Source organism: Belonocnema kinseyi, chromosome 10 (assembly GCF_010883055.1).
Source record: "Belonocnema kinseyi isolate 2016_QV_RU_SX_M_011 chromosome 10, B_treatae_v1, whole genome shotgun sequence".
Lineage (NCBI taxonomy): Eukaryota > Metazoa > Arthropoda > Insecta > Hymenoptera > Cynipidae > Belonocnema > Belonocnema kinseyi.
Window position 1 is genome coordinate 50,717,218 of NC_046666.1, and position 12,129 is coordinate 50,729,346.

The window sequence follows — 12,129 nt, forward strand, 5'->3', positions numbered from 1 at the left end:
GAAAACGCACTTTTCTGAAGGATTAAAAAAACTTGAAAAGCGATTGACCAAGTGTGTAGAGCTCCAAGGAGATTATGTTGAAAAATAAAAAAAAATTGTTTTTATACTTCATTCTAAGGACTTATTGAACTACCCTCGTACTTAACATATAAGTTGAACAATTTTGTAGAAAATCTTTGCTTTTGGGTTTGAAATTAAATTTTTCCTGAAAATTGCTGCAATATTTTTGTAATTGCGTATACAGCATTTAAAGATCAAAATGATGATCAATTTTTTTAATGGAAGCCTAAATACTCCATTTTTAATTGAATATTTGTATTTGTTAATCAAAAATTCGACCATTGGGTTGAAAACTAATTTGTTTGTTATCGAACATTTTTCTTTTTTTATAGAAAATAATTTTCATGGTAGAAATCCAACTCTACTTGGTTGAAAGTTAAACTGCTTTGTTAAATGTTCATTTTTGGTCGAAGATACATAATTTTAGTTGAAAATTCATCTCTTTGGTTGGCAATTTAACTATTTTATTTAAAATGCGTTTTTGTTTACTGACAGAAAACTAATTTCTTATTAAAAATATAACTATTCCATTTTAATTTGTAAATTTATCTTTTTCTGTTAAAAATTCAAGTGTTTGGCTGAAAATGTATCTTTTTAGTTGAAAATTTAACTATACTACTTGGTGAAAAATTCGTTTATTTTGATTAAAACTAATTTTTTCGATAGAAAATTAAATGAATATTCTGATTGAAAATTCAACTAATTGGTTAGAATGTAATCCAATTTGTGTAAAAATTAACTATTTTGTAGAAATCTCGTCTTTTTGAGTTGATGATTCAACAATACTTTAGTAGAAAATTGAACTATTTTAATAAAAATTAAATTTTTTCTTAAAAGGGCATCTTTCTGGTTGAAAATTCTATTATTTGCATGAAAATTGAACAATTTTGGTTGTAAAGTATCCGTCTTGATTAAATCCAACTGTTTTCTTGTAAACTTTTGGTTGAAATACAAACTATTCAATTGTTTGTTGATAATTCATCTCTTGCTGTTAAAAATGAATCTACTTTCAAGAAAATTCAACCATTTGTTCAAAAATTATTATTCGGTAGAAGATTCTTGATCTTATTTGAAAATTCATCTCTCTGTTTGAAAATTGATCTATTTCGTTAAAGAAGCGTCCTTTTGGTAGGTGCGATAATGTGACAGCTAGCTGATGATTCAAATTCGAATTGTTGTGAAAGATTCATTTTAGTTGAAAATTTATCTGTTTGTTTGAAAATTGAACTATTTCGTTGAAGAATCGTTATTTTCGTAGGTGCGATAATGTGACAGCTAGGAGATGATAATTGAGATTAAAATTGTTGTAGAAGATTTTTCATTTTATTCAGAAATTCATTTCTCTGTTTGAAAGTTGAACTATTTAGTTGAAGAATCTTTGGTTTGTCAGGCGCAATAATGTGACAATTAGGAGATGCTAATTGATATTAAAATTTTTGTAGAAAATTTTTCAGTCTAGTTAAAAATTGATCTTTCCGAAAATTGAACTGTTTCACTCAAGAATAATTGTTTTCGTAAGTGCGACAATGTGACAGCTAGGTGATGACAATTGAGATTAAAAATTTCATAAAAGAATTTTTATTCAAGTTGAAAATTCATCGCTCTGTTTAAAAATTGAACTTTTTTTTAAAGTATCTTTGTCTTGGTAGGTGCGATAATGTGACAGCTAGGAGATGCTATTTAATATTAAAATTTTTGTAGGAGATTCTTCATTCTAGTTGAAAATTCATCTCTCTATTTGAGAATTGAATTACTTCGTTGAGTAGCCTTTGATTTGGTAGGTGCGATAATGTGATAGCTAAGTGATGTTAATTAATATTAAAATTGTTATAGAAGGTTCTTCATTTTATTCGGAAATTCATCTCTCTGTTTGAAAATTGAACTATTTAGTTTAGGATTCTTTGTTATGTTAGGTGCGATAATGTGACAGCTAGGGGATGATAATTGAGATTAAAATTGTTGTAGAAGATTCTTCATTGTATTTGAAAATTCATCTCTCTGTTTCAAAGTTAAACTATTTCGTTAAAGAATCTTTGGTTTGGTAGTAGGTGTGATAATGTGGCAGTTATACTCTGTTCAGCGAGAGAATGACCGACAGGAACGACGAATTTTCGTACAGTTCGCGCAAACTGCCATAAAGGCGTGGCCTAGAGATTTTAAATCTTCGGAAACCTTGCTGTGAAGGGCCTGAGTTTTAAGTGTCTGACCTCTCTTTTTCCCAAACGTCATAATTCTCATATTTATAGCCGTAGAAAAAACTTCTAATGCCTGTTTAATATTTGTTAACCACCCTTTATGGGGCTTACTCCACCTTTTTCTGAAAAACTGCGCGCTGTCGATCATTCTCTCACTGAACAGAGTATATGTGATGCTAATTGGGATTAAAAATTTCATATAAGAATTTTCATTTTAGTTGAAAATTCATCGCTCTGTTTAAAAATTGAACTATTTTGTTCAAGTATCTTTGATTTGGTAGATGCGATAATGTGACAGCTAAGAGATGTTAATTAATATTAAATTTTTTGTAGAAGGTTTTTCATTTTAGTTGAAAATTCATCTCTCTGGTTGAAAACTGAACTATTTCGTTGAAGAATCGTTAGTTTGGTAGGTGCGATAATGTGACAGCTAGAAGATGCTAATTGATATTAAAATGTTTGTATAAGATTCTTCATTTTAGTTAAAAATTCATCTCTCTTGTTGATAATTGAACTATTTAGTTGAAGAATGTTCCTTTTGGTAGGTGTGATAATGTGATAGCTAGGTAATGTTAATTGAGATTAACAGTTTTGTAGAAGGTTCTTCATTTTAGTTGAAAATTCATCTCTCTATTTGAAAATTGAACTATTTAGTTGAAGATTCTTTGTTATGGTAGGTGCGATAATGCGACAGCTAGAAGATGATAATTGAGATTAAAACGATGTTTCGGTGGGTTTGCCAGGAAGTAAGGAAATCCTCGGGTCGGCACGCGCTCGCTCGTTCACTCTCGATTTCAATGTGTTTTTATTACGCCTCTTAAATTCGCATTTATGAGCTCTTATGTTCTCCCCCCCCCTCCCCACCCAGCGCACAACCATCTATCGCGGTCTGTAGTGCGAATGCAACGTTACGTGGGCACCTAAGACAAATCGACGCGCCGAGTTAAATGGGTGATAAATATGATAGATATCTACCAACAATTGCAATCGTAAATACTTTGACGAATAAAACGGCTGCTCTGGATTTTATTAACTCGACGAAACACGTGCTATTCAAGTTCAACGGCCAATCGCTTTATTACTATATACGTCTGTCGTCTATTGCTGCTCTACGTCATTTACTACCGCCGTAGACTCTTGAACACACATAACTCCTTCAGCTCTTAAAGAGTTTAACGCACCTCTTTCTTGTGTCTAGAAAGCTTTCAATTTGTGATCTGTGACTAATGATGACTTTGTGAAGCTCCTCGCCTCGAGTGATTGCTAGAGAAATTTATCAGCGACTTGTGTCTAAGCGGAATTTCTGGATGATGTATAGAGTTCCTTAAAATAAAATCAACAATTCAATGACCATAAACAGTGACTATTTAATTTGAAAAAAGATTTTCTTGAAAAAAAAAATAATTTCCCTAAAAAAGAAAAAAAAATTTCGGACAAAAATAAGAAAGAGGAAAGAAAAATCAGAAGGCAATCAACCTAATTTGTTGATTTTCAGGTATGAAAGAGAGCATCGTTCTTTCGTTGCTTTTCCTACCTGCTGAAATTTTTCTTATCTTGATAAGTGTGCTGTATGAGTACCGAAAAGTTGGTAAATATTATTTACAATTTTTTTTTTATTGTGATTTGATAATAATAAGAAATAAAACAGACGAATTGAATAAAAAAAGGGAAGGAAGGGGATTTGGTGGGTCGCCTTCTCAATTTCTTTCCTCTTTTTTATTTTGGTGGAAAAATTGTTTTTATTTTGTAGGAAAATTATTTTTTTAAGAGGATCTTTTTTCAAATTATAATAGGGCCCTCTTATGGTCTTTAACAAAATTTAATCGATGGATTTTTTTTTATAGGAATTCTATATATTAACTTGATTGGATGTTTGGATTACTACGGATTTCATCTATTAAAATAATTACTCTGGATTACTTCAGATTACTCCAGATTGAACAAGATTATTCTAGGTTACATGGAATTATGGTGGATTACTCCAACTAAACTAGACTCACGTGAATTTCCAACCAAAACAGGTTAACTTTAAAGTCACTTGAAACATTTTTGGTTCAAAACGTTTGAAAAATTCATTGAATTTTCAACCAAGAAAATTATTTTTGTACTGAAAAAGACGATTTATCAACAAAATTGATGAATTTTCAACAATGTAGTTGAATTAAATAGTTAAACTATCAGTTAAAAAATAAATGTTCAGTCTGAAAACAACGATGTTTGAAAAAAAAAGAATTCAATTTTCAAGGAAAGAGATAGATTTCAAAACTAAAACGAAGAATCTTCTAAACAAATAAAAAATTTTGAATTTTCAAAAAAGTAAATCAATATTTAAACATGAGAGATAAATTCTCAACAAAAAATGTAATAGTTGATATTTCAAGCAAACAATATTTTAATTTTTAATTAAAAAACAGTTGATGTTTACCAAAAAAGATGATTTTTCAACAAAATAGTTGAATTATCAACAAAAAATACGAATTTTTAAGAAAACACTTAACTTTTCAACTAAAAAAGATACTTTTTGACAAAAGTGTCTAATTTTCAACCAGAGAATTGAATTTTCAAAAAAGAATCATGAATTTTCAAAAAAGACAGTTGATTCTCAACCAAATAGTTGAATTTTCTGTCAAAGCAGTTGCATTATTAACCCAAAAAGGCGAATTCTTAACAAAATAGTCAAATTATCTACAAGGGTGATTCATTTCTATTTAATGAATTGAATTTTTAACTAAAAGATTAATTTTCACCCAGGAGGAATAATTTCCTGCTGAAAAAATGAATTTTCCGCAAAATAATCAAATTTTCCATAAAGTAGTTGTTGAATTTTTAACTAAAAAGACACATTTTCAGCCAAATAGTTGAATTTTTAAATACAAAATATAAATTTTCAATTAAAAATAGAATAGCTACATTTTTAATTAAAAATTAGTTTTCTAAAAAAAATATATATATATATATATTTTTAACAAAATAGTTACATTTTTAAACCAAGAAATAAATTTTTCACTAGCTGAATTTTAAATTGAAAAATACATTTTTCACAAAAAATAAACATTTTTTAACGAAGTAGTTACATTTTTAAATAACGAGATGCATTTTGAACTACAATGATGCATTGCGAATAAATAATGAATTTTTAGCAAAGCATTTCAAACTTTCAACTAAGTAGTTATAATTTCTACCTCTCAGATTATTTTCGATGAAAAAGGACACATTTTTAAGAAAGCAAATCATTTTTCTACCAAATAAGCAAATTTTCAAGAAAAAAATACAAATATACAATGAAAAGTGAAATAATTCAGTTTTCAGTTAAAGAAAGAATTTTTTAACAAAAAAGAGGAATTTTCCAGCTTAACGATGAATTTTCAAGCGAAATTAATTATTATTTACAAAAAAAATAGAATTTTTAACAAAATAAATTAATTTTCAGCCCAACAGTTGAATTTTCAACTAAAAAGATAAATTTTCAACCAAAAATGGAATAGCTGTATTTTCAATACAAAATTACTTTTCCTGACTAAACCGAGTTGTCAACAAAATTGTTATATTTTCAATCAGAGAGATGAATTATCAACATTAATAATAAATACTCAACTAGAATAAGTCAATTTTCAGTTATAGTATAAAATTTAAAAAAAAAAAAAAGAATTTTTCTACATAGCAGTTAAATTGTCAACGAAAGAGATGAATTTTCTACTAAAATTATGCTTTTACAACCGAAAATTAAGTTGTAACAAAATAATTGAACTTTAACCAATCAGTTGAATTTTCTCCTATTCAGATTATTTTCGAATAAAAAAAATAAATGTTTATTAAAGAAAAGAATTTTCAAGCAAATAAATACATTTTCAATAAAAAAAATATAAATATTCTATAAATTTCAAATGTTTTTGTAGGATTTGAAGAATTGACATGTTTTCAACGGTTTCAAAGGATTTCACAGGATTTTGAATTTGGCATGCTCTTAAAAAATAGTCTTGAATTTGAAAAACTTACGAGATTTAAAAAATTTGGAGGGATTTTAAACATTTTAAGGTATTTCCAATTTATTTTTTTTTTTAATCTTATGATATATTAAACTATTTCAGGAAAATTTTCAAAAAGGTTTCGAAAGATTTCAAAGTTTCGTAATTTCAATATTTTGTAAATTAATTGTTTCAATGTATTTAAGAATATTCTAAGAACTTTTGAAGAATTTGGAAAAATTTCAAGAGATTTCGAAATATTTCCAAGTATTTAAATTGTTTTAAGGTATTTTAAAAGATTCTAATGATTTTGTGAGAATTGTAAAAAATTTAATGGGATTTCGAATATTGAAATTCTCCTAGGGTATTTTCAATGATTTCATGGAATTTTCAACAGATTTATTGATTTCTAAGAGTTTTATTTATTTTAATGTATTTAAACAGATTTTCATGCGGTTTTAAAGAATTTCCTCGAATTTTAGTAAAATATGGAACGATTTATGGGAACTATCAGTGTAAGGTTTTAGGCTATTTTAAAAGATTCCACTGGATTTTTCTGGCATTTAAATGGATTTTATTATATTTCCGAGGATTTCAATGATTTTAAGAAACTTAAAGTATTTTCATAAATTGTCTAGGCTTCCAGGAAATATCATTAGATTTAATAGAATTTTACAGATCTATTAATTATATTACTTTTATCATATTTTCACATTGGAACTTAACTATATAGATTAATTTTAATAATAAATAATTAATCATTAATAATTATAAGCATGAGCTCATCTAGCAAAATATTATAATCAAAGTAAAATATTACTTTCAATTTAATAAAAATAATGCTTCAATTGAAAACTAAGGAAAACACTGATTAATTTTCGTTTTCCAAATAAAGACACTTTAAATCTAATTAAATTTTCAAGTCTTAGAGTATATTTAACAATATACAATTATTACTCAAATTAAATGTTGAAATTAAAGTATTAAGCCACACAATTAATGAAAAACTGTTTTGTTACCGAATGATATAAAAATGTAGGAACGTTCAAAAAGCGATTATAACTATAAAATTATAATTGGAAAAGAGAAATTTTTATTTTGATGTGGGGTAAAGTAAAAATAATTAGCAGATAGGATATTATTTTAAAAAATTCGCTTAATAAACTCCTATAATTAACAAATTGATTCTTGTAAATACAGGATTATAATATTGCTATAAAGTATAGGTGGACCAATACTAAAAAAAGAATTTGTTTGACTCAAACCAAACATTTTCTGATTGTGCCCAAATATTTTTCATTAGTTCACCTAGTCACTTGAAATTTCGGGAATTTTTTGGAATGGTCTATTCCCTTTTCCAACTCCCCCAATTTTCGGGAACAACTAGACGCAGCCATAATATTATTTTAAGAAGTAAATCAACTGAAAAAAGTTCTTTGCAAGCAGTAATTGTGTTCTATAGAAATAAATGATAAGTGAGACATGTTTTGTATTTTGCAGACAGTGATAAAATATTAAGTTTAATGTTTGAGAGCCTACAAATATTGTGCGAGGCGTTTGGTGGCCGTTGCAACATTATAGCATAGTAGGTCTTCCATAAACCAGTTTCCGCTTTCCCTTTTCGAGGTTATGCAAAAAACTTGGACCCTCACGACTGTTTACTGTTCCCAAACGATGTTTCTCCTTGAATTGGTCACGATACAATTTTTTTGATAACTTCGAGCCCGTCAGCGACTTTAAATTTAAAGCCCGAAGGGTGTCGCGACAAGGTCAGGAACCCTATTTATCTTCCCTACAGGTTTCCATAGAAAAAGATATTTTAGGGCTTTTCTTCGAAAATTACTTAACTAATAGTGTTGTGCCAATTTAGTTACTCTTCTTAGAAAATAGAAGAGATTTTTTCATTTAATCCGAATGGCAAATAATTTTTGTATTGCTATAAAACAAGTTTCTCTTCAAACATAAACTATAAGTGGTTCCAAATCATATTTTAAATTTAATTGAAATGAAAACAAAGAGGTCAATTTTTTATGTGCAAGTAAAAATGACGAAGTGAATAAATTCAATTAGAAAGGTTACAAAGGAGACTAAACGGCTGAAAAAATAGTTAATTTTCAAATGAAAGTCGAAAGTCGAAATTAGCATCGATATAAAGTTGATAGTATTAAAATTTGTAAGCACATTAGAAAACAAAAATTCGCGCTATTCACGCAATTATTTTGTTGACTTATCCATTTTTTTTTATTAAAGTTATGAAATTGATATTAACACAACATTTTAGTGTTTCATAATATCTATTATTTAAAATAATAAAAAAGAATTGCAAGGAAAATATATTTTTTAATTTATGAAGGCTGATAACTTCGGCATTAACATAATATTTGTCTGCAATATATAGACCATAAAATCATTGGATTTTGGTTAAAAAGTAGCAATTTCCGATAAAAAATACTAACATAACCTAAAATTGTTCAAAATTGTAAGTTTACTTTTTCGATGTTCAATGATATCAGTTCAAATACAATATTTTCGCTGAAAAATGCTATCAATATACTTACTTTATTATTGTTGAAATATTGTAAGTATTCTTTAAAATTAAATGATATTTTATTTAAAAAGCTATGTTAGATGAAACGCACTAAGATATTACAATGTTCTTAAAGATTTTAAATATTCTTTTAATTCTAATTTTCAAAAATTGTTAATAATAAAACAAGTTTTACCAATTTTAAATGTTTTGGAAAAAAAAAATTAATTTCTAAACAGATAAATTTTTTGTATAACTTTGCAATAATTTAAGGTTATGTAAACGTGTATCACTAAAAACTGTTCTTTTGTCTCAATAATCGTTAAAATTCAAAAACATTTAAAATTTATATATATAAGAAATATAATATAAGATATAAAGAATATACATATAAAAGATTGTAAATATTGTACAAATAAACCTAATTGTTCTTTGAAAATATAAATTTTCGATACAGGACTTCAAAGTAACCTGAAATAATTGAAAAATTAGTAATTTTCTTTAGAATCTAATGAGATTTTACATTTTATTATTTTAAACAAAATTAATTTGTTTAAAAAGGCCAATATCAGGTGAGACACACCAAAATGACCTCAATTTGTTGAAAAATTATAAATATTTCTTGAAGTCTAATTATTTTTCGTTAAAGATACCAATGATTTTCCTGTAAAAAACTTTAATATTACCTAAAACTGTTCAAAACTTGCAAATCTTGTTTAAACTAACGTAAGCTTAAGTTGTTAAAAATTATTAACCCATCAAATCTAATTATTTTATTTAGAATGGTGACTTCGGTTAGAAAAAAAACGTCGACAAAACTCAAGAACATAAATAGTTGATAAAATTTTAATCTTTGAAGTGCAATAATTTTTTATTAAAAAACCCCATTTCTGGTGTAAAACATAACGCTAACATAACCTTAAATTGTTTTAAACTGGGAACCTTAAGGATAATTTTTGATCACAACAAAAAAATATGAAATTACTTTTAGGTTATTTTTAATTAACGTTTTAACACTATCGAACCATGAAATTCCAGAAAATACCAAACATGGATTCTGACCAACTCTAAATCGAACTGAACCATAATCTTCTACAGAGACATGAGTTGGTTCGAAAAAATAATTTCAAGCCTAATTCAATCTAAATTTTGTTTGGAAGTTTTGTTTTGTTTGGAAGCATATTTAAAAGTATATAGATAAACTCTGAGGAATTTGGAAGCGCAATCTGGAATCCACTCTAGAAATGGTTCATAATATTGAATTGTTGAATTAAAAAAAAAAATTTTCTGGGAACTTAAAATTTTTTAACTGACTGATTGAAAATATAAAAAATGATAGAATTGTGAAGTTTTCTTTTAAAATGATATTAAAAGGTCTTTATCATTTTTTAATCATTCTTTTACACTTTAGTAAAACCTTCAGTGAATTGACAATTTCTTAGTAGATAAAAATTTCAGTTTCTTTAGTTTCACGCACCTGTAGCTGAACAAATGATTAAATGATAATCACCTCACAGAATAACTTATAATTTGGAAAACCATGAAAAATAAAAAAATAACAAATTTGCATTCCCTTGCATATTTATTTGACTCTGAAGCATTTGGAGTCAATCTGAAATCCAATCCAGAAATAGTTAATTTTTTTTCTGAATTTTCTCACAGTAAAAACTCTGGAAAATCTAGTCTAAAAATAAAAATATTTCGAAATATTGAAATGTTCCATATTTTTTCTGATATTTTATTTTAAATAATTTTGAAACTATAAAATCTGACAGAATATTAAGGTTCTCTTCTAAACTTTCTCCTGAAGATTATCTTTTTAATTCTAAATTTTATTATTTTGTCGAAACTGTAACAATTAAAAAAAAAGAAACCCCTTTTGGTTGCAAATTCAACTGTTTTGTTAAAAATACGTCTTTTTGGTTTACAAGTTCAAATCTTTTCGTAGCACATTAACGTTTTATTTAAAAATCATATTTTGTTGCTGATAAGCCAACTGAAATCTTTCTTAGATGAAAACTATTTTTTCTGAAAATTTGTCTTTTTTAATTAAAAATTAAACTTTTTCAGTAAAAATATTGCATCTTACTTGAAAAAATACAACCGTTTTTTTTTAAATTTGAACTATATCCTAGAAAATTTACTTTTTGTTTAAAATTCCTATTTTTGTTTTAAGAAGTTAATTGAAATCCTTTTGCAGGAAAATTCAACAATTTTTTTTCAAAATTTGTATTTTAATTTAAAAATTCACGCGTTTTAGTAGAATTCTCGCTTTTCTTGGACAAAAATTAAACTCTTTAGTTGAGAATTTAACAATCTTGTTAAAAAGTGATATTTTTGGTTTGAAACTTCCGCTGTTTTGCTGAAAATTGAACTATTTCGTGGAAAATTCACTTTTGAATAAATTTTATATTTTGGCGTTGAAAACTGAACTGATTTATTTTCTACATGAAAATTTAATATTTTCTTCATTTTTTTTCAACTAAAAATTCATTTTTTTCAAGAGAAATTTTATCTTTCTTGGACAAGAATGCAACAGTTGGTTTAAAAAGGAAACTATTTGGAGAGAATTCTACAATTTTGTTAAGAAGTTATCAGTTTTTGTTAAAAATCCGTCTTTTGGATTGAAAATTCCATTTTTTCATAGAAATTCACTTTGTTAAGAAATAATGTTTTTTTTGTTAAAGAATTATATTTTCAGTTTAAAATTAATCTCTTTGGTTAAAAGTTTCACTATTTTATCGAAAATTGATATTTTTTAATCCCAAATTCCACTACTTGAGTGAAAATTAAACTACATTCTTAAAAATGTATTGCTTTGATTGAAGGCTTGTCTTTGATTGAAAATTTCACTTTTAATGGAAAGCCTATTTTTTGTTTAAAATTAAATTTTTAACAAAAAATCGAACTTTTTCATTTTTTTATGATTCATCTATTTGAGTTGCAAACTCTCTTTTTTTAGTAAAAAAATAATTTTTTTTGTTCGAAGTTTCATTTTTGTTGGGTAAAAATACATCAGTTTTGTGGAAAGTTAATTTATTCCTGAAGTCTTAATTTTTGTAGATAAAATTTATCTTTTGGCTTGAAGGTTGAAGGTTTTTTTTACGTATAAATTTCATAATTTTCGATTCAAATATAAGCTACGCAACTTTTTTGTTTATTAGTAATTTATCTTTTTATGTTCAAAATTCAACTGTATAATATTAAAAATTCATTTAATTTGTGGAAAATTCAACTATTTTGTTAAAAAGCCATTTTAATATCAATGATCAAGGATTTTGAAAAAGAAGTTCTCGGACATCCTGCTTAATTCTGGTAACAATAACTATCAAAATATTTGTAGAAACTAAAAATTAGGTGCAATTATGGAGGGGGGGGGGGG